This window comes from Onychomys torridus, chromosome 2 (assembly GCF_903995425.1).
Source record: "Onychomys torridus chromosome 2, mOncTor1.1, whole genome shotgun sequence".
Classification (NCBI taxonomy): domain Eukaryota; kingdom Metazoa; phylum Chordata; class Mammalia; order Rodentia; family Cricetidae; genus Onychomys; species Onychomys torridus.
Window position 1 is genome coordinate 93,248,585 of NC_050444.1, and position 23,819 is coordinate 93,272,403.

The 23,819-nt window shown below is 38.8% G+C and overlaps 1 pseudogene; it reads right to left on the reverse strand.

Moving 5' to 3' along the window:
* Positions 1–23,424: 23,424 nt before the first annotated feature.
* Positions 23,425–23,616, reverse strand: LOC118579058 (annotated as a pseudogene).
* Positions 23,617–23,819: the final 203 nt, after the last annotated feature.

Below are 23,819 nucleotides of genomic sequence, written 5' to 3' on the forward strand. Positions count from 1 at the left end.
TTAGTTAAGTCACATTTGGCTGCACACAACGACACTAGCTTGGGTAGTTTCTCACTTCTTATCTTTACTGTAGAAGCCTCTTTTCTTGTACATGCTAAAGGATCGACATTTTTATTTTTTCATACAATTGTCCTGATAGTCAGGTTTGTAATGGGAAAAATTAAAAGAGAAAATTATTGTTACATGAAAGTTTCAGAATCTACAATTCCCTAGTTTCTTTGGGAGTGTTAACTCGGTTTTTACATCTGCAAACCTAGAATTGCCCAACAGGCAGCACTGGTGGGCTAGGGAGAGACTGGGGAAATGTTAACAAACAAGAACAGGGTAGTAAAATCCAGAATGAAGGAGCAACTTCCCCACAAAGTCTATAAAACAGACATTAAGCAAGAGAAGAAAACCAGACAACAACATAACTTGGGTTATATTAATAGTCAGTTTCAACAACCAATGTGCTTCTTCCCAGAGCCCTTTCTATGAGATATTACAAAAGAAAATACCAACAGAAATTAAAGGAAAGCAACTGAAAGCTCAGTTTTTGAGCACTAAAATAAAGTTTTGGATATTGTTGCTGAAACAGTGGCATGAGCAAAAAGAGTTAGGGATTTCAAAAGCCTTGGTTTTGAATTACTAAGTTTGCAGTCCTAGGGGACACAGGGCACAAAGTTCATAGACCAAAAAATTGATGGGAAAGAATGCAAAGTTGGAAAGGTTTGGTTTTCCCATCCAACCTTACCCTTGACTTGAGAAACTCACATGTCTGAGGGCTGAATGAGAGACATAAGCCAGAGGAAAACAAGATTTTAAGAACATGGAATATTCAGGAAAGGAGTCCTATACCAATGTCGATCTCTCTAGCTGAGAAAATCTGGAACTTCAGAGTCCTAGGACAATCTGGAAGTTCTGATGGTGGGGATCATTGGTAACTTGCTTCATTCTTGGGGGCTGAAAATGAACTCAGCCTTGACTGTCACTTCTGGGTCAAATGCAAGACTTGAGACTTATAAAAAAACTTACTCGGGTATACTGAGATCTTAAGAAACTTGTACATCTTCATTGTGCTGTGGGGATGCTTCCATTTTCACCTCACACAGCAAACAGTGAAGGTATAGCTAGACAGCAGGTGCCATGAGAACTTGCAGCGTGAACAGAAAAGTCTAACAACCATGTTTTAATGATGTTGAGAAGACTACTCCAACCTGGGCACACTGGTTCCTAAAGATGATGGAAAATATATCATCTTAACAATACATGTTTTTTTTTCTTTCTTTCTTTTTCTTTTTTTTCCTTTCGTTTTTTTTTTTTTTTTTTTTTTTTTGGAGCTGAGGATCAAACCTGGAGCCTTGCGCTTGCCAGGCAAGTGCTCTACCACTGAGCTAAGTGCCCAACCCAAAATTTCACTCTTTCAGCCCTCACCTTTTAATCCCTAGGATGTAGTAGGTTTGTGTGTGTGTGTGTGTGTGTGTGTGTGTGTGTGTGTGTGTGTGTGTGTGAGTTTTAGAAGGCCCTGCATACCCGGCTTCAGAGTGAAGGGACAGCTACCTGGTTCTGTGCTTTTATCTGCTCACAGGTATTCATTCTGTTTTTGCTTGTTAGTCTAGAGTGCACTTCACGTTTTAATATAGGTTTTATTACATCTATATTGTTTTTCTTATTTTGATAGGAGAAGGTCAACAGATCAGGAAATGAGAAGGGTAATCATTGTTGTCACAGCTCTCAAGAGGAAGGTGCACCTTAAGCAAAGCCTCTCTGTGGCAAGCACCAGTTCTGTTCAGGAGACAGAGGAGGTGCTTCAGGCAAGGACTTAACTAGAGTTTCCATCTGAAGAAACAGGGAGCCTTTGGTAAGGATTGTTTAATAATTTCTGTGGGCTCTCCTATGTAGGAGATATCTTTAGATATGAGGTGCCTGGCCATGAGTGCATTAGATCAGATACCTTCTGATGGGTTTGCATTTGAAAGAGGCTGGGGTATAGCTTCGTAGATAGCATGTCCCTAGCTTGTGTGAATCCCTGAGTTCAGCACCACAGGTACACTGTGCATGCACACCACACACACATACTACCTCTGGAGTAACACTTTTATATTCCTACGACTTAAAAGGCTGAGGCAGAGCTATTGAAAATTTGAAGCTAGCCAAGGGTTAAAAATAAAGTTACATAGTGTTGAGCTGATATATATTTTCACTATCTTTAGTAAACAACTCGACTCAATAGAGCCTTAAGATTGATAACATAATGGTAAACTGATTTTGAGCATAAACTTCAACAAACCTGAGTTTGCTGAGCTGTAGTTTCTGTGACTCATCAGAATTTAGACATTGGTGTAAATTAAAGAAAAAGAAGTCGTATATCCCGTCCTTCTACGATTGTGGGCTACAATTTGAATTCAAGAAAAAGTAGAGGAAAGATTTGCTAAATAAACAGGGTTAAATAAATAAGCTAATTGGCAAACTGTGGCCCATGGGCTAACTCTAACTTGGTTTTGTAAACAAGGTTTCATTAGGACAGGGATACACTCATTCATTCACGCATTATCAAAGGTTGCCTGCCAGCTGCAGACAAGCTGGATAGCTGTGACAGACACCATATGTTCCACAAAATTTACAATATTTGTTTTGCCCTATACAGAAAAAAAATGTTTTCTCTGAACTGGAATATAATACAAGATGAGCCAAAGCTAAGTTAATCTTAAAGTTGTATTCTACTGCATATAGTTGCTTAAATTCCTCTAATTTGGAGTAAATTTGACCCCAGGTAGCCTAGCTACAGATAGCACGAGAAATACAGTTAATGAGAAGAAATGACCCCTCACTCTAGCTGTTCTCAGATGTCTTGTATAGGGAGGGTGCTTTGATTTTATAGTGGGAAAATGAATGTTTTATATTCTCTCTGTGTAGACTTGTCTGAGTTGAAGTGGGATAGTAACTAGACAATCTCGATCTTCATGTTCAAATTATCCAATGGGGCAAACAAAACAAGCAAGAGGGGTAAGCAAGTGGGAAAGATCTTAAGTTTAACCTTGTCATATTTCTTGAATAACTTTGCACAGGTCTTCTTGGCCAGGGATCTTCAATGATGGAAGAGTGGGTTTTGGCTCACTCACCTGTAAAAACTTTTGAGGTTTATACCTCAGGGTGCTGATGCTATAAACTGAATCTAGGCAGGTATTTCTCAGGTGGCAAGAGGCTAGAGTTATTTCAAAATATTCTGTAGAGGGGAAAAGACAGCTCTCCATAATAAATAATCATGGCACAAAATGTAACATAGCCAGAATGAAGAAAACCTGAATTAGAAATACAATATTGGCTTCAGATACATATCAGTTTAAAAATGACACTACTATATAGAGGGTCCTATATAATAAACATCATTATCATTGTTCATTATATATCACAACTTTTTATAATGCACTAAGTATCTGTACCATCTTATTCAATAGATCACAACTTTCATCAGATTATTCTGTTTTACAAAATACAATCTAAAATTAATTTACATCCTAATTTTATGTTTTCAAAGTTTAGTGAACATACTTGCTTTTTCTGCCAAACACCACTCTTGTAATTTAACTGACAATGGCCCCTGTAAGCTCATATATTTGAATACTTGTTTCCCAGTTGGTGGACTGTTTGAGAAGGATGATCTCCCCCAACTGCAGTCTCCTTTTCCCTCTCCATCCTCTCCCTCTCCCTCACTCCCTTTCTCTCTCTCTCTCTCTCTCTCTCTCTCTCTCTCTCTCTCTCTCTCTCTCTCTCTCCCTCTCTCTCTCCCTCTCTCTCTCTGCCTCCAACTTTCAGACAAGGAAGTAAGCTTTTACCTACCGCTCCAGCACAATGACTGCTATCTGATGCAATGCTCTCCAGCATGATGATCAAAAACTGTAACCATCTGGAGCCATTAGCCCCCAAAATGAAATACTTTTTTGTATATGTTGCCTTGGTCATGATGCCTCTTCAGAGAAATCAAAAAATAACTAAGAAAACTGCTGCTTACATACTCTACACAGTCTTTTTCTCTTTGAGAGCATGGGTTGCTCTCGGTTTTGATGGTATGTAGCCAAAGTCCACACTCAGTACTGCTGGAGGCATTGTTATGTGAAACACACAAAGGTGAATTGTAGTGGGCAGCTGTTCCAGCTTTGACCTGGAAGTAACACCCCCACTGATGGTTCCAATAATTGTCCTGCCTATGAGGCAGGGCTGAGAGAGGAGCCCTTAAGACCCGAGATCCAGATGTGTTGGTTCTCTTGGTTTCTGGATCCTGGATGCTGGAGGTAAATTGAGCACAGTTCTCCAGAGAACACTGCTGGACTGCACTACACCTTTCCCGGACCCTGTAACCTATCCCTTTACTTATAAGTTACCTCACAAAATAAACCTCCCTTTTAACTATGTGGAGTTGCCGTAATACTTCCACCAATAGTGAATGATGGAAGTGATTGAATCATCGCATCACCTGGACAGGCTATGCGCACAGCAAGTGACAGCATACTTGACCAACAATGGACTCAAAGACACAAAAAGTTGGTTTTATTCCATGTCAAGAAGCCTGACTGTAGATGGGACTGACCAGCCTCAACAGTTGCCAAGATTTCAGGGCTGGTAGAACTTAGCTCTTGGGCTTTCACTTCAGCCCTAGGAGCTGCTTCTGTGCTCAAGGTAAAGGAAAGTGAGAGACATCTGCTTCTGCTATATTTCTTCTTTAGTTTTAGAAACAAAGACCTTCCCAAAGCTTCCCTGATGATTCTGAATATGTATTTTGAACTTGCACCTGGTTACATAAAATCCTATCTTCAAGACGTTCTAAGAAGGATGTGTATTTCCAGCCATTATATCAAAATGTTCAGGAAGGAAGGAGTATAATAATGACCTTTGGGAAACCTACAGTAGCTTCTTCCAGGACTCAGAATGTAGTCAGCTTTTGTTATCCACAGCTTCACTTCTATGCCAGACTCCACCAACTACAGTTCAAAATATTTAAGAAAAAACATTGCATCTGCATTGAGTATGTGCACACAATCTTTTGTTACTCTTTCCTAAACAATACACTGAAACAAGTATTTCATTGAATTTAAATTGTATTATGTATATAAGAAATCTAGAGATGATTTATATTATATGGAAGGCTGTACATAAATTATGTATTAACACTACACCATCAATGCACAGAATTAAGCATCCTCAACTGTGGATATATATGAGCGAGTTATAGAGCCTATTTCCTCAGATATTGAGGAACAACTGTCATCCATTTTAAAATGAACTGAATGTTTATGGAGCTTTGAATTAAAATAGAGGGGTTAAACAGGTAAAGTACTTAGATCTCTATGTGGTGATATTTTATTTGTGCTGAAATGTGGTGATGTTTTATTTGTGCTTTAATAAATAAAGCTTGCCTGGAGATCAGAGGAAAGAAGCCAGCCACTATAAGTAAACAAATAAGTCAGGCAGTGGTAACACACACCCTTAATCCTATCACTTACCATGCAGGATCTCTGTGTGTTCAAGGCCATACAGGAAACAGAGCCAGTGTGGTGACGACACACCTTAATTCCAACACTAGTTAACCATGGAGGTCTGGAGGTCTGTACAGACTGACAGAAAGTGACAGAGCTTTGTAGGAAGAGGAAGTGATGTAGCTGGACAGAGAGCAAATCAGATGGCAGAACAGCAAGGCACATGTGTGTGGTAGGCAGGAAGTAACTCGCATTTGGAAGCTGCAGAGAAGGGCTGGAGGCTTTCCCTATTTCACTGATCTCTAAGGCTTTCACCCATATATTTGAGTCTGTGTTTTTTATTTAATAAGACCATTTAGAAATTCATCTACATCTCTGAGCTACTGATGTAGTAGGTGAAAAAATCTTACTAATGTTCTTTTTATTAAATATAAAAGGGAGATAGAAAGTTACAGAAAAGCATAGCAAATAGCAAGAACAGAGATGTTCATATTTATGTTTTTAATCAATATATTAATAATCTCTTATTTTAAAATATAGTAAGATAATAGTGAGGCTTTGTCATCTGAGGGGTCTACAGAACACCAACAACCTTCTTGTTTGATAACAAATACCCACTGGAATAGTGATATAAGAACATAGTGCCTCTTTTTATGGACCCTAAACATAGATTGTCATTCTTTCCATAGCTTCACATTAGGGCACAGTCAAAGATCTGGTCTCTGCTAGCTGGACTTTTCTACCTAGGATTTGGGTTTCTTTAATGAGAGGAGAAGCATTTATTTATAGTAGTTATGAAAATAACTACAAGCTTTTCATGGGGCAGGACTCTCTTCACTGTTCTTATTTAAAGAGGCTCATTGTCTGTTATGCTCCTTCTGAGAAAGCCCTCTTTCCTTGCTTAAGATAATAAATCCAACTGTAGTCTTGTGAGCAAGGACCTTATGCGACACCACAACTATTAGTAGATACATGTGCTTCTGTTCGCCAAGTTTAGACAAGTTGTGTTTCTGAAACTACCTCAAAAAGAAGCTGTGTGTCTGACACCTGCTAACCAAAAGCTAAGATTTCCTGTAAATCAACAATGCAACACATCTCAGAAAGAAGAATGGGATATAAGTACTCCCCAATTTGGTATTTTGCTGTTTGAGTTTTGAATAGTCTGAACCACCTCCTGCCATGTTTATGAATTCTGTGCCCTTTTCTTTTATAATTCCTTATCAATGAAAGTTTTTTTTTTTTTTTTTTTTTTTTTTTTTTTATTGACCACACACAAAATGCAACTCTGTTCATTGCAATTCTCACGTGTTCTTACTAGCTGAGACATTACAGAACAAAGTTCCCTGCCCAACCACCACCAACACCCACACAAAGAGGAGCAACTTTGAGTCTGCTAGAGAAGCCAAGCTCTGATAGATCAGCCTCACACACTGATAATGAGAGCATCTTACTCATATCTAAAAGCTATTTGGATAACAAATAGCACATTTCCAGGTAGGGAGTATCCATGATCTGATTTCAGTCTTACAGACCAAATAAATGTAAATGAGTGCCAGCCCAGCAGACACTAATCTCCACTATTTCAACTTCATACCAGCCTCTGCATTGGGTGGAAAAAGAAAGAGAGAGAGAGAGTGAAAACGCTTTTCTCCCACCTTGTTTAGTACACAATCACATGGTTTAAAGAAAACAAGATCTCCAAATTCTTAGCATGATAATTAGCATGATAATATTACTCAAATGCTTCCTTGAGAACATTAAATATTCCTTTCCCCAAATGAAGACACAATAGAATAGAACCAGAAGAAATGAAAATATTAACTGTTTCCAGTTCTTTAAGACTTAAATGATATAGGCTGTGTGCCACTGAATAAAATCTTCATTTGGGGAAAAAGACTATTATGTGACATACTTTTGACTAAGAATAATTTAAACAGATTCTAAGAAAAGTCTTATGCATTGTGCACATGGTAAAATGAGCAGCCCTTTTAAACATCAACAAACACCATGAGCAATGCTGGGGATTGATGATAGCAAAGTTTAAGCTTAGCGTTTCCTGCCCTTGTGGCTTAAAAGATTATTGCAGCATAGTTATTGATAAATGGCCAGTTAGGCAGCTCTGCAGGTTCAAAGAAAGCTGTTGTGATGAAAACAGCCTCTGAGTAACAGGATGTGACCGTGGGTGAATTTGTCCACTCTTTGAGTTGCCCTCGGTGACTGGTTCCTGATATCCTGTCTTCTAGGCCTGATACCAGTTCCCACAAAAGCAAGGCTTGTGACTTTAACCCTGTTCTCTCTTCTACTTTAAACCTGTGTTTTTTAAGTCTTCTGACAGCAATCTCTATCCATGGTCTCATGTTTCCCTGGGAATGTCTAAAATGTCTAAGCAAAGAGCAGCAGGGAAAAGGAAAGACACGGCTTTTTTTTTTTTTTTTTTTTAAATTCCTTGTATGTCCAAACTCTGCCTTTTCTAATCCCTGGTAAAGGCCTCCACTAAGGCTGTCATTTTCTTTATTTCCCAGGATGAACAAAGAAGGTGCATAGACAACAGTCTATAAGAGAAATGCCTAGTTTATCATATTTGAAAAATCATGTAATTTTCAACTTTTAAGATAATGTTTTAGTTAGGTTTTCTAGTGAACTGAAGAAACACCATAACCAGGGAAATGCTTATAAAGGAAAACATTTAACTGGGGTAGATTGCTTACAGTTTCAGAGGTTCAGTCCATTATCATCATGGTGGGGAGCATGGCAACACATAGGCAGATGTGGTGCTGGTGTAAGAGCTGAGAGTCCTACATCTTGCAGGCAACAGGAAGTCAACTGACTATCACAATGGACAGAACTGGGGCAAAAGAGACCTCAAAGCCTGCCCCAATAGTGACACACTTCCTCCAACAAGACCACACCTACTCCAACAAGGCTACACCTCCTAAAAATGCCACTCCCTATGAGATTATGGTGGTGGCCAGTTATATAAAAACTACTACAGATGTTTATGACTAATCATTTCTGAAAGACTTTATTAGAAAAGGGGATATTATTTCTTCAAATTTCACATTACCTGTAACAAAAAGAAAAAAAGAGAAAGATAGAAGAGGAAGAGGAGAAGGAGAGAGGAAGGAAAAGTATATTTACCACTAATTCCAACTGACCTTTACTAGTGTGTTTAAATGGGTAATCCCATAGGAGTCAGATATAAGCTTTTATTTTCTTTTTCTATCACAAATACTATACCTGCCTACAAAATACTACATAGTGGCCCATTCACAAACTCAACAAGTACACTGAGCATCTGTTTAGACAACTGAGTTGTAGGTGCTAGGAAAATGGTAGTGAAGAAAAAAATCACACAAACTTCTACATTTTGGGGCTTAGTTTATGATTTATGTAAGTGGGAACTAAGAAAACAATGACTGTGCCTGACATTTGTGAAGCATTTTCCATATATCTTAAATATTTCATCTTCATAGTAGTAACTGTGAACAAAAGGTCCTAGGAAGAACCACACCTTCCACTGAAGTTTCTTCAAGGCTGAATACTGGTTAGAAATTCAGTGATTCTTGAAAGGATGGATGTTGTAGGTCCAGAGCCTAATTGTAATTTATCTTGGACTGCCCTTAACCCTTGAAGTAGCCATTCCTTCCACTGTGTCCAATGTGCCATCCTATGACTATGACTGACAGATAAAACCTTTTGTAATCTACCAGCTTAACAAAACCCTAGTTTTTACAAATCAAAAGGCTGTATCATCAGACAGCATCAGAAGCCTGTAGGAAAGGCTTACCACATGGACTCAATCCCCTACCTAATGTTTCAAGTAATACATTCATAAAGAGTCTCAATTTCAGGCCGGGGGATGGTGGCTCAGGCCTTTAATCCCAGCACTTGGGAAGCACAGCCAGGCAGATCTTTGTGAGTTCGAGGCCATCCTGGGCTATCAAGTGAATTCCAGGAAAATGGAGCAAAGCTACACAGAGAAACCCTGTCTCGAAAAACCAAAAAAAAAAAAAAAAAAAGTCTCAATTTCTGATTTCCTTTGTTCTGTTACAACAAAAATTTCTATACACTGTTTTCACACTTGAAAATGGAATTTAGAATAATCTAAGTCTATGTCCCAGGCTATAGTCACTCATATTTGGCTCCAGAAAAATTATCTTTTATGCTCTTTGAAGTAAGAGCTGTTTGTGTGTTGAAACCTGCAAGTCAAGAATTACCAGTACCTGCATTTTACAGATTTGAAGATGCAGGCACTTTACTGGATATTTCAAGATGTAACAAATTTGTTAGGCAACATGACATACACTTGAATACACACTATAACATACACAATATTCTTCACATGTTTGTTCATGCATGTGAGCAAACACCTGCACCCATCTATGGCAGCAATGAAAATCAAGTGTTGAAGTTTAGGTGTGTAGCATATCACTATCCTCAGGCAAACAAGAATAACCCTAGTCTTTCATTTACATATTAGAGTCTCAAGTTCAGAGAGAGAAAGTGATTTATTTAAGGCCTCATAGATAATTAATGGCTGAGCTCAATGTAGAGCATCCTAATTTTCAGATGAAAATTATTGATGATAAGAGACATTAAATACTCAAAATATTTGCAAAATTAGCATTAAATCATCATTTACTTTTTTCTTTCATAGTTTCTTTTCAATAATTCCCTGATCCCTACAGCCTCAACATCCCTTAGCTCACATCTCTATAGCATGGTCACAGAGTTGTCAGCTTCCAAGAAGACTGAAAGTGTTTTTTCATAAAAGTTTTTATCTTATTTTATTAAGGCCTTTTTCCAGCTCAATACACTCTTCTCTCCTTGTCAAAATGAAGCAGTAAACAGTTAATAACTTGGGACTCTACTTGTTTTAGATTATGCACACTCTTCTGTTCTAATAGTGTACACAGGAGCCCAAGACCTTTACCTGCATATACTATGCATACACACACCCTGCATCCAGGAAACTCTTAGCAGCCTCAAACTTCCATATGCATCCAACTATTCCAGCTGCTACTCTAAACAAGGGAATAAGTTTCCCTTCCTCCTAAGGACTGCCAAACACATAGACTCTATTTAATCCTATTCCCAATATATTAGGGTACAATCCATTCTAAACTAGTTTGGGTTCATGCATAATAAGACAAAATGTCCTCTAAATGAAATTTTAGGGATAATCACCAATTTACCATCTTATGTATGTGTATAATTAGACATTAGTCTTAGTTGCTCTTTCTACACCATGTCCATCAAGGAAATGTAAGCAGAAGCAGTAAGTGTTGTGTCTGCAATTGGCAGGTGACAGCTGAGAGCTAAGGGCTCACATCTTCAACTGCAAAGAGGAAGCAGAGAGAGTGAACTTGGAAGGGAGCATGGTATTTGAAACTTCAAAGCCCACCTCTAGTGGCATACTTCCTCAAGCAAGGCCACAATTTCAAAACCTACTCACATAGTACCACCAACTGGAGACCTAGTGTTCAAATGCTCAAGAATATGAGTGGGATCTCATTAAAAACATCACAGAATTTATATGATTAATGTGTTAAAAAAAGAGACATGCATAACAGAAAGCAGGTTATATAGCTTGAGAACTATCAATTAAAATAGAAAACCACCCAAATTAGTAAAAATCTCCTTCTTCTCTTGCACAACAGAGAATGAAGCTCCAAGCAATTATCAGAGCCCTTGTGCACTCCTCTTCTTATGGGATTGTGGCCACAGTCATTCTTAACAGCATCTTTCTTTCTTACCTGCACTAGCTTTGCTCTTGAATAAACTTTCCTTGGCACCTTACAATCTGTGTGAATCTTAAATTCAGTTCCTGAATAAGAGGCTAAGAACCTGGAAACACTTGGCCCAGAGGCTGACCATGCATAACAAAACTCTTAGTCATCTTACAAGAGCCACAATAATTCCACTTCCCTTTGAAGCTTCCCAGTGTTTCATACTTCAGTCCCACTGCTTTCCTGCATGCAGAGACCTGTATATATAAGTAGTACCCAGCAGAGCACAGCTTGGCTTAACCTATTATGAAATGTGGAATGATTTATGAGTGAGAGGTTCCACATCTTTCCCGGGACTCTCAAGAATATGTAGCCAGTAGTGTGTTTGCTCACTTGTGTAACATTTTTATTTTTTTCTATAGATTCTCTCTTAATCATTTAGTTGGTTGAGAGAATACAAAAAATATCACAAAATAGTATGGACTATTGTCATTGCCTTTCAGGACTTGAAGGTTAGACCCTATTGCCAAATAAACCATGTGCTTTGAAAATAGCACTGATCATATAGGTCCTTCACATACTTAGATTAACCCCAAGGTATTTTATATCATTTGTGGCTATTCTAAAGGGTGATGTATCTCTGATTTCCTTCTCAGCCTGTTTGTCTATTGTATATAGGAGGGCTACTGACTTTTTTGAGTTCATCTTGTATCCTGCTATGTTGCTGAAGGTTTTTATTAGCTGTTCCTTGGTTGAATTTTTGGGGTCACTCATGTATACTATCATGTCATCTGCAAATAGGGAGAGCTTGACTTCTTCCTTTCCAATTTGTATCCCCTTAATCTCTTTGTGTTGTCTTATAGCTCTGGCTAGAACTTCAAGTACCATATTGAATAAATATGGGGAGAGGGGACAGCCTTGCCTTGTTCCTGATTTTAATGGTATTGCTTTGAGTTTCTCTCCATTTAATTTGATGTTGGCTGTTGGCTTGCTGTAGATTGCCTTTATTATGTTTAGGTATGTTCCCTGTATTCCTGATCGCTCCAAGACCTTTATCATGAAGGGGTATTGGATTTTGTCAAATGTCTTTTCTGCATCTAGTGAGATGATAATGTGGTTTTTTCTTTGAGTTTGTTTATATGGTATAGTACATTGACGGACTTTCATATGTTGAACCAGCCTTGCATCCCTGGGATGAAGCCTACAGCCACTTTGGAAATCAATATGGTGCTTCCTTAGAAAATTGGGAATCCATCTCCCTTAAGACCCAGCTGTAGTACTCTTGGGCATATACCCAAGGAATGCTCAATCATACCACAAGGGCATTTGCTCAGCTATGTTCGTATCAGCTTTGTTTGTAATAGCCAGAACCTGGAAACAACCTAGATGCCCTTCAACTGAAGAATGAATAAAGAAAATATGGTACATATACACAATGGAGTACTACTCAGCAGAGAAAAACAATGACATCATGAGGTTTGCAGGCAAATGGATAGATGTAGAAAAAATCATCCTGAGTGAGGTAACCCAGACTCAGAAGGACAAACATGGTATGTACTCACTCATAGGAGGATACTAGATGTAAAACGAAGATGACTAGACTGTTACACAACTCCAGGAAGGCTACCTAGAAAACAGGACCCTAAGAAAGACACAGGGATCACCCAATGACAGAGAAATGGATGAGATCTACATGAACAACTTAGATGACAGTGGGAGTAATGAAGGGCAAGATTTGTGGGAAAGAAAGCTTAGGGGAGCAGGAGATCCCAGCTGGATCAAGAACAGAAAAGGAGAGCGACGAATAACAGACCATGATAAATGAAGACCACATGAGAACAGGAATAGGCAGAGTGCACCAGAGTCCCTAGAAATCCACAATGTTATATCCTCTGTAGGCCTGATCTGACCTAGTCTGGTGATCAGATGACTAAACACCCTAACAGTTGTCTTGGAACTCTCATCCAATAACTGATGGAAGTGGATGCAGAGATCCTTGGCCAGGCCCCAGGTGGAGCTCCAGATGTCCAACCGTCAAGAAGGAGGAGGGACTGCAAGAGTGTGAATTGTTAAATCCAAGATTGCAAAAAGCACAGGGACAAATAGCCAATCGAATGGAAGCACATGAATTATGAACCAATGGCTGTGGAGCCCCCAGTTGGATAAGGCCCTCTGCATAAGTGAGACAATTGAAAAGCTTGATCTGTTTGGGAGGCATCCAGGCTGTGGGACTGGGACCTGTCCTTGGTGCATGAGCTGGCTGTTTGGAACCTTGGGCTTATATAGGGACACATGCTCAGCCTGGAAGGAGGGGACTAGACCTGCCTGTACTGAATCCACCAGATTTAAATGAGTTCCCAGGGGTGTCTTGGTCCTGGAGGACATGGGAATGGAGGGTAGGGGATGGGGGGAAAGTGGGGGTGGAGGCGGGAGGGGGGAGGACAGAGGAACCCATGGCTGATGTGTAAAATTAAAACACATCATCATCATCATCATCATCATCATCATCATCATAATAATAATAATAAAAAGAATGAAAAAAAGAAAATAGCACTGAAAGGAATGAAGCCAGAGCTGACCTGCAAATCTCTTCCCCAGGGTCTGGCTCTCATTCTATCAGAAGTTGTTATGTAAGCTTCCAAGGGAATGGTTGGAGTTCCCTAGCTGTAAAGCCTACAAAGCCCAACAAGGACCAGATAGACAAAATATTCCCAGTGATACAATAGTGACACTTTTATCTGGGGCAACTGATTATAGAGGTATGTAATTGAACTCAATACCCATTGAATAGAATGTAACTCCTTCCTGGACTATAAACCTAGACTACTACTACCCATCACTAGGGAGGTCATAAATCTGGAAGGAAACTTACTATTGCCATTCTCCTAAACCATTACAATTTCTAACTGTATAATTCAAAATATGTATCTTTATACCCAAGTATAACTATAGCTCTCATCCCTCATCGAAGAAGCTTCATTGTGTATCTCATGGAGAGCATTGCAGAGATACACAATTGACGAAAATATATAGAGAATAAGGGACTGTGAAACACCCAATTCCTACTGACAGATCTGCATTACAACTCCTGTATCTAAGGATCAAGAAAAAGTGATGAAAGAGGGGAAATACTGTCAGAGCCAGAGGTCCAGTATTCCTGTTGCTAGATGGTGTAAAACTAGACATGACAGGGAAAATGCATCCATTAAATCTCTACAATGTATTTGCCTGAACAAGACTGGCTTAATGACAACTCTAGTTAATATGCCAGTGTGCACATGGGAAATACTATATGCTCTTATCTCTATATGAAAAGTTACTGAATGCATCAATAGCTGCTGAAGAGAGAGAATCAGTACCTCCTTGGAAGATCCACCACAGGTTGTCCAGGCTCAAGTATTCAGCCCTGGCCACATGTGCAGAATTCTAAGCACATTTAATAGGTTGTATATCTATATATCTATATATCTATATCTGTATCTATCTCTATCTATCTATCTACCTATCTATCTCTCTCTATATATATACAACAGTAATGAATTTGGGAGGGAGAAGGAGGACACTGAAATAGCTGGATCTGTGGAGGGAGGAGTGGGGATGATGTAGATGCAATGTCCATATACAGAGTTTAAAAAGAAATCAAGTTAAAAGAAACTGGATGACATGTAGCAGACTGCATCAAAAACTCAGTACACCAAGTAATTGGACTCAAAATTCCTCTGAAAACATTGCTGCTAAATCTCATTCTTTCCTACCATGATTCTTAAATCATTTTGTACTCAGACATCTAAAAATATTTATCTAAAATATTCTGGTTTTTTGTTAAATACTCCTAAATGGTTAACACAGTTTTCTTTAAACTATATTTTTTGAATTAAAATACAATTGCATTTTATTTCCTCCTCCCCTTTCTTCCCTCCAGCATCTTCCATGTATCTCTCACTTCTCTTTCTCAAATTCATGGTCTCTGTTGTTGTTGTTGTTGTTGTTGGTGGTGGTGGTGGTGGTGGTGGTGGTGTGTGTGTGTGTATTAATACCAAAATATATAAATAGAACCCACTCAGACTGTGCAGGGTACTAGGTGTATATATTTCAGGGCTGACACTTGGTGTTGGATAAGTAGTTGCTGTGCTCTTCCTTGGAGAAAACTTTCTCCTACTGCCAGCATTCCTTAGTTGCCTCTAGTTCTTTGTCTTGGATTGGGACCCAGGAAAGTGACACCTTCCTTGTCAGCATTTTAACTGGTGCATCGAGAACACAACTCCTGAATCAAAGACTTGGGAAATACTGAAGAAGAGACGCCAGAAAGATTGTAAGAGGCAGAAAAACAGGAAGTCTGCTGTAATATTCTGTCTTTTAGAAATGTCAGGGAAGCTGTACCCAGGAAGTGTCAACAACACAGATGCTTAAACAAAATCTGAATAAGGATTAACATAATTCTTACCTTAGTCTTGATGAAATTAAGTGGAGATGATAATATATTCTCATATTAATTGCACATTTGTCGTAACTTCCAACTTACTTAAATCAAGCAGTCATGTTAAAAATTCTAATTTTTATTACTTTCGTAATGTAATTACTTCACTATTCAATATAATTTGGAGTTTAAAATTAAGTTTTTAATTAACAAAAATGTATTTTAAATATTTTAGTATGTATTCTTCTTAAATATATCTCTATTTTATATACAAATTCCAATATCCAAAGTAGTAGAATCTCTTCCTACTTAAAACAAGGAAATAACTAGGTTTCCAACTAAGTAGGTTATACTGATACTGAGATTGGAAATGCCAAAATACAACAAATTCCTAGATACACAGATGACTCTATTACAGTTTCCTGTATTTCCTATAACAACAGATGTCCTGATGACCATCTGCCATGTATAGATATCCTACAGTATGGAACATAGTCATATTTATCATTATACAAACTCTGAATTATAGCAGTCACTTGACAGACTTTGCAGAAGCTCTGGGAAGTACAGGGTGTGCACAGATTACAGCCTCCTTTTAGAACAATGTTGACAGCATCAATCTCATTAGAGATACCTAAAACTTCTGAATGGAGTCCATTTGTTCAAGTTATATACAAATAGTCTTCAATGGCAATAATATCCAGTGCGTGTTTATAACAATCAGCCAATGATGGAGCCACAGGTTTAGATACTATACTATGTAGTTTAGGGCAAATTAAGTCTTCTACTACTAAGAAAAACAAAACTTAAAAAGGATTAGTCCAGCATGATGGGATGGATGATGTCTATAATTCCAACACTGAGAAGGCTGTAGCAAGAGGGTGGCTGAAAATTAAGACTTTCCAGTAATATGTAATTAAGTTGTGGGCTAGCCTGGACTGCATAGTTAAGATATATCCCCCCCAAAAGGATACCTAAACAAAACAAAACAAGAAAGTCACATATAAAAATATTATGAGCTGGCTGTTTGGAACCTTGGGCTTGCACAGGGACACATGCTCAGCCTGGAAGGAGGGGACTGGACCTGCCTGTACTGAATCCACCAGGTTTAAATGAGTCCCCAGGGGTGTCTTGGTCCTGGAGGACATGATAATGGAGGGGAGGGGTTGGGGGGAAGGTGGGAGTGGGGGTGGAAGGGGGGAGGACATGGGAACTCATGGCTGATGTATAAAATTAAAACACATAATAATAATAGTAATAATAATAATAAAATAAAAATAAATAAATAAATAAAAATAAAAAGAAGAGTCTTTTTTATTTAAAAGATTATTTTATTCATTTTACATATCAACCACAGATCCCTCTCTCATCCCTCCTCTGGATCTGCCACCCCTACCCCACTCCCACCTAACCCTTCCCCCACTCCTCATCCCCTCCTCCAAAAGGGTAAGTTCTCCCAATTGGGAGACAGCAAAGTCTGGTACATTCAGTTGAGGCAGGACCCAGCCCTTCTCCCCTGCCTCAAGGATGAGCAAGGCGTCCAACCATAGGTAATGGGATCCAGAAAGCCAGCTGAGCACCAGGGATAGATCCTTGTCACACTACCAGGGGCCCCTCAAACAGACCCAGATACACAACTGTCTCTCCATATGCAGAGGGTCTAGTCTGGTCCCATGTAGATTCTAGAGCTGTTGGTCTAAAGTTCATGAATTTCTATGAGCTTGGTTCAGTTGTCTCTGCAGAGTTAAGAAGAGTCTTTTAAACCTAAGAAATTATGCCTCCAGATCCCAGGTTTCTTGATTAGATGAGATTTCAAGGTGTCTCCTAGTTCAGTTAACTGGGACTTAAAAATACTAAACAATACTCATATTTTTCAGTGACTAATATAGATTGGTAATATTACAAAATTACTCTTATTAAAATCTAGTTTTCTATTCTGATTGTAAAATAAAGGAACATGCTTTGATTTATATTCACAAGTCTGTGAAATCTTGACTTCTATCAAGTCTGGATATATATTCCTGTAACTAAAAATATTTGGCTCATGGGAAAAGAAATACTTTTTTCAGAAGAAATTTAAAGAGATACTATAGTATTTGCTGTAGATATTGATCTGTATAAATAAAATGCTGATTGGCCAGTAGCCAGGTAGGAAGTATAGGCGGGACAAGGAGAGAGGAGAATTCTGGGAAGTGGAAGGCTGGGGTGAGACACTGCCAGCCACCGCCATGACAAGATGTAAGGTACTGGGAAGCCACGAGCCATGTGGCAAAGTATAGATTAATAGAAATGGGTCAATTTAAGATAGAAGAAGTAGATAACAAGAAGCCTGCCACAGCCATACAGTTTCTAAACAATGTAAGTTTCTGTGTGTTTACTTCTGTGTGGTTGGTTTTGAGCATCTATGGGCCTGGTGGGTAAGAGAGATTTGTCCTGACTGGGCCAGGCAGAAAAACTCTAACTACAAGTATTATTGATTTTTTTCTGCAATATTGCTACATATTTACTCCTCCTAACACATATCTGATGTAATATAAAAATAATAAAATGAATAAATTATTAATTAATTATAATAATAGTTGCACTCAGGAGGCAGAGGCAGGCGGATCTTTGTAAGTTCAAGGCCAGCCTGGTCTACAGAGCGAGATCCAGGAAAGTCTCAAAGCTACACAGAGAAACCCTATCTTGAAGAAAAGAAAAAGAATAAAAAGAAAAAAAAGTTATAATGATTTGTATTTAAAGATTAATTTTTCTTTAAAATTAGATCTAGCCACTCTACCTAACAATATCACTAAAACCAAACCAACTAAAGAAAAAGCAGAAAAGATAATAAATTGCTTAAAATGCTCAAACATCAAATAAAATATTTCACAAAATATAAATAACTGTGTACAGAAAGAAAAATATCTACTTAATCAGTCTATTTAAAGAGTGTAATGATACACACAGAGGGAATTTCTTGATGGTTTTAACTTTATATGTATTGCCCGTTTTACGTGCCCATGTAACTATGATGTCACATACAGAGGAAAAAATTTACCACATCCAGATTTTGATGGCTAATAGCAATATGGACCAAGTATTACTTCGTTAATGACAATAACAACTATTTCCCTCTCCTAAAGAAAGATTTCCCGTCTACCCAGCTTCATCTTCATCTGTTCTCTAAGATGTCTGGCGAACAACAGGAATTGTAAAGTTCCCCACATAGCCATAATTAGCTGAACGACTATATAAGACTGATTGAATAATTAGAACTTCATGATTCTGAAGTGCTGACGTATTATAGATCCACAGCTAAACTAAGATATCTTAAGTCCCTTTAGCATCTACTTAGGATCCCTTTCTGTGTCTAACCTGTCATTCTATCATGTAAAAGCATTGAAATATATTAACCGAACACTAGCTTCCACCAGCCCCAAAACTAAGACCATCATCAGATAATATCTGCATTTTCTCTCCATTTTGCTATAACCCAACTGCCTGGTGTTCTCATCAACATAATTGGTAAATGGCTTAACTTACTATTTCTTTTGTTCTATGATCATAAAAGTTCATGTAACCACTCCCCTGTTGGAACATATCATTTGGAGCAATCTGAATCTCTGTTCCTATGCCAGGTTTCCTCATATTTAGCTCAAAACAAAGTATTTCTTATTCTCTTTGAAGTGAGGGCTTTGTTTTGCATAAACACCAGCCTGGCTAAGTAATAAGACTCATCCCTCTCAATGAAGAAAAAGAAGTCTTTGATTAGCTTCCAAAATGAACCCACTAAGGAAAACAGAAAACAGCTTAGTTGCCTGGATGACTTGAGAATATTTGGAGGCAAGGACACCAGATCTCACGCTGGTGAGGATTGTCTGGGTTCACATTGCACTGCCATCACAATTCCTCCTGTTTTTAATTTTCAAACTTTATTTATTTTATGTGTATAGGTGTTGTGCCTTCATGTCTATGCACCATTTTGTGTGCCTAGCATTCATCCAGGTCAGAAGAGGATGTTGGATTCCTTGTAACTAGAGTTACAGGATGTTGTAAACCTCCTTGTGTGGGCTAGGAATCAAATCCAGGTCTATGGAAGAGTATCCAGTGCTCTTAACTTATAAGCCATCTCTCCAACACCATAATTACTTCTTCCATCAATATGATAATTAGGATATTTTTGTCTTTGTTTGTTCATTATGACAGTTTGGGGTTTGGATTGTTATAGATTTGACACAAACTGAGTCATCTAGGAAAAGGAAATCTCAGTTGGAAACGTGTCTCTATCAGATTTGTTTGTAGGCAAGTCTGTGGTGCATTTTTTTGATTGATGATTTATATGGGAGTGACCAGGCCTTTCTAGGTGGTGATATCTCTGAATAGGTGGTCCTGACATGCTGAGAAGGCTATTGAGAGCAAGCCAGTAAGCAGAGTTCCTCCATGTTGTCAGCTTCGGTGCCTGCTCCTATGTTTCTGCTTGAGATCCAGTCCTGACTTCCACTCATGATGAACTATAAACTATAAATTAAAATAAACTCTTTTGTTTCCATGTAGCATTAGGCCATGGTCTTTATCAATATTATTCTTTGAGTTTATGAGACAATGGGCCCTCAAGCCACTGGCTTGTGATACCTCTGGTGGTTATTGATTTTGTCTGGGACCTTAACTCTCTGAACTATGCACAATTAAGGCAGGACCATCTCTGTGGCACTCTAAGACCCTTTCCCTCTTGATTTAAAACTACTAGGTTCCCAAATATGGTTCATCCACTTACTGACTGAAAAAATCATGGGTAAATTACTTTGAGACTCTTTCCCTAAGTTTACCTGTTATAGTATGAATATAAAATGTTCCTCAGAGGCTCATATGCTAAAGATTTGGTCCTCAGCTGGAGGCTTTGTTTCTGGAAGTCATAAGAACCAAAGAAAATAGATCACTGAGGTCTGTCTTCAAGGGCTGAATATTGTCCTGACAACACCCCTTCCCCAACCCTGGTTGCCATGAAGTGAGGAGCCTCTGCTATAAACTCCAGAATCCATGATGTTCTGCCATGGCTCAGAAATAATGGTTCCAGTCAATCTTGGACAGAAACTTGTGAAGAAAAGAAGTCTTCCCTCCTCTAAAATTGTTTCTCTAATGTGATTGTTTCCACAATGAAACTAATATGTTCTCTGTCTTTATGAGATGTAATTAAATACTTATTACAAGTAAATAATACTTAAGAAGATTAACTTGAGTTCATACATAAATCAACTTAAAATACCAATGGCATTAAAATCTTTCAGCTACCTGTAACCAGCTAGGGATGATGGACCTGATATTAATGTACTTTCAAGTGAAATATTTTTTTAATTATATTTTTGGTTTAATTTTACATATCAGCCATGGGTTCCCCTGTCCTTCTCCTCCCACCCCTGCCCGCACCTTCCCCCCAGCCCCTCCACTCCATTCCCATTTCCTCCAGGGCCAAGACTCCCCTGGGGATTCAATTCAACCTGATGGATTCAGTACAGGCAGGTCAAGTCCCCTCCTTCCAGGCTGAGCAAAGTGTCCCTGTGTAAGCCCAAGGTTCCAAACAGCCAGCTCATGCACTAAGGACAGATCTACGTCCCAACTGCCTGGGTGCCTCCCAAACAGTTCAAGCTATTCAATTTTCTCACTTATCCAGAGGGCCTGATCCAGCTGGGGGCTCCACAGCCTTTGGTTCATAATTCATGTGTTTCCATTAGTTTGGCTATTTGTCCCTGTGTTTTTCCAATCTTGGTCTCAACAATTCATACTCTTACAGTCCCTCCTCTTTCTTGACAATTGAACTCCTGGAGCTCCACCTGGAGCCTGGCTGAGGATCTCTGCATCCACTTCTATCAGTTATTGGATAAGAGTTCCACACAACAGTTAGGGTGTTTGGCCACCTGATCACCAGACTAGGTCAGATCAGGCTTTCTCTCAACCATTGCCAGTAGTGGATGTATCATTGTGGATTTCTGGGGACCTCTCCACCACTCGGCCTATTCCTGTTCTTATGTGGTCATCATTTATCATGGTCTGTTATTCCTTGTTCTCCCTTTCTGTTCTTGATCCACTTGTGATCTCCTGCTCCCATAAGTTCTCTTTCCCTCGAACCTTGCCCTTCATTATTCCCACTGTCGTCCATGTTGTTCATGTATATCTCATCCATTTCTCTGTCATTGGGTGATCCCTGGGTCTTTCCTAGGGTCCCGTTTTCTAGGTAGCCTCCCTGGCATTGTGTAGCAGTCTAGTCATCTTTGTTTTACATCTAGTATCCTCCTATGAGTGAGTACATACCATGTTTGTCCTTCTGAGTCTGGGTTACCTCACTCAGGATGATTTTTTCTACATCCATCCATTTGCCTGCAAACCTCATGATGTCATTGTTTTTCTCTGCTGAGTAGTACTCCATTGTGTATATGTACCATATTTTCTTTATTCATTCTTCAGTTGAAGGGCATCTAGGTTGTTTCCAGGTTCTGGCTATTACAAACAATGCTGATATGAACATAGCTGTGCAAATGCCCTTGTGCTATGATTGAGCATTTCTTGGGTATATGCCCAAGAGTGCTACAGCTGGGTCTTGGGGGAGATGGATTCCCAGTTTTCTACAGAAGTACCATATTGATTTGCAAAGTGGCTGTACAAGCTTGCATTCCCACCAGCAGTGGAGGAGAGTTCCTCTTGCTCCACATCCTCTCCAGCATAAGCTGTCTTCTATGTTTTTGATCTTAGTCATTCTGACAGGTGTATGGTGGTATATCTCAGAGTCATTTTGATTTGCATTTCCCAGATGATTAGGGATGTTGGGTAATTCCTTAAATGTCTTTCAGCCATTTGAACTTCCTCTGTTGAGAATTTTCTCTTTAGTTCTATAGCCCATTTCTTAATCTAACCTAATCTCTAAAGTCTACAGAGATTTATCAGTATGGCAAACTGAATACCAAGCTAAGGTTGACAGAAATCAGTGTTGCTCACATGAAAATATAACTATGTAGCTCTATTTTTACAGACTTAATTTCTGTAAGCTTCCAATATGATCTTCATGAAATTAGCCTGTACTTCTTTCCAGGGTACCCTAATTTGACTTCTGTTACTGTGATAAAATGCCATGACAAAAAGTGACTTGAGGGAAAACGGATTTGTTTTAACTCATGACTCCAGGTTATGATCTATCATAGCAGAGAAATCAATGCAACAGAAATGTAAAAGAGCTAGTAACATCGTACCCACAATCAAGAACAGAGAAAAACAAACACCTGCATATCTGTAATCAACTTATTTTTCTTTGTTCATGATGCAAAACAGAAAATGATGATACCCACATAAATTCACACAACCAAGGCAACCCTCCACAGATATACTCACAAGCCAAACTGGTCCAGAAAATGACTAACTGATACTCTCTTGCAAGGAGATTCTAGACTGTGCTAATTGACAGTTAAAACCAACTATCCCAAAGGATGATAGACATTGTCAAGTTGCCAGTTAAAACCAACTATCCCAAAAGACCATTGTGGTCAAAGAAAAGATTTTCAGGTGCATAGGATGAATGTGAAGAAGGCTGCTGCCTACAGCATCTGGTCTCAGATACAAGACAAGGCATGAGCAGTTTCCCTTTAATGTAAGTCTAATGGGGCATGGGGACATGGATTTCTCATACTTTTGTCTTTCCATCCTTCCTCTCTCCCTCTATCCTCTTTCTTTCTTTCTTTCTCTTTTTCTTTCTTTCTTTCTTTCTTTCTTTCTTTCTTTCTTCCTTCCTTCCTTCCTTTCTTTCTTTCTTTCTTTCTTTCTTTCTTTCTTTCTTTCTTTCTTTCCTTCCTTTTCTTTCTTGGAAAAAGCATAAATATATTTTCCCCATTGCCACAATGATGCACCAGAGTTTGTCACATTTAAGGAAATCTCAGGAGTCACTACAGCCAGATTGTAATGGATGAGCCTCGCCCCAGGAATGCCCTCTCTAAGATCACAATGTCTCCCTACCCTTTCCATGATAATGGTATCTCCTCCACCAGTTAAGTATTTATTATTGCTTTCTATTTCCAGAAGTATCAGCTGATTCTAAAAACATAAAACAGAAAAGCAGTATCTTTGATGATTTTTTTGGTGGCCCACTAATGGCATCATACACAGCTGTACTGGGAGAAGCACTACATTGCCAAGCTACCAAGGAAGAGAGACAAGAAGCTCAGCTCCACACTATCACCTGTAACTGATTAATTCCCT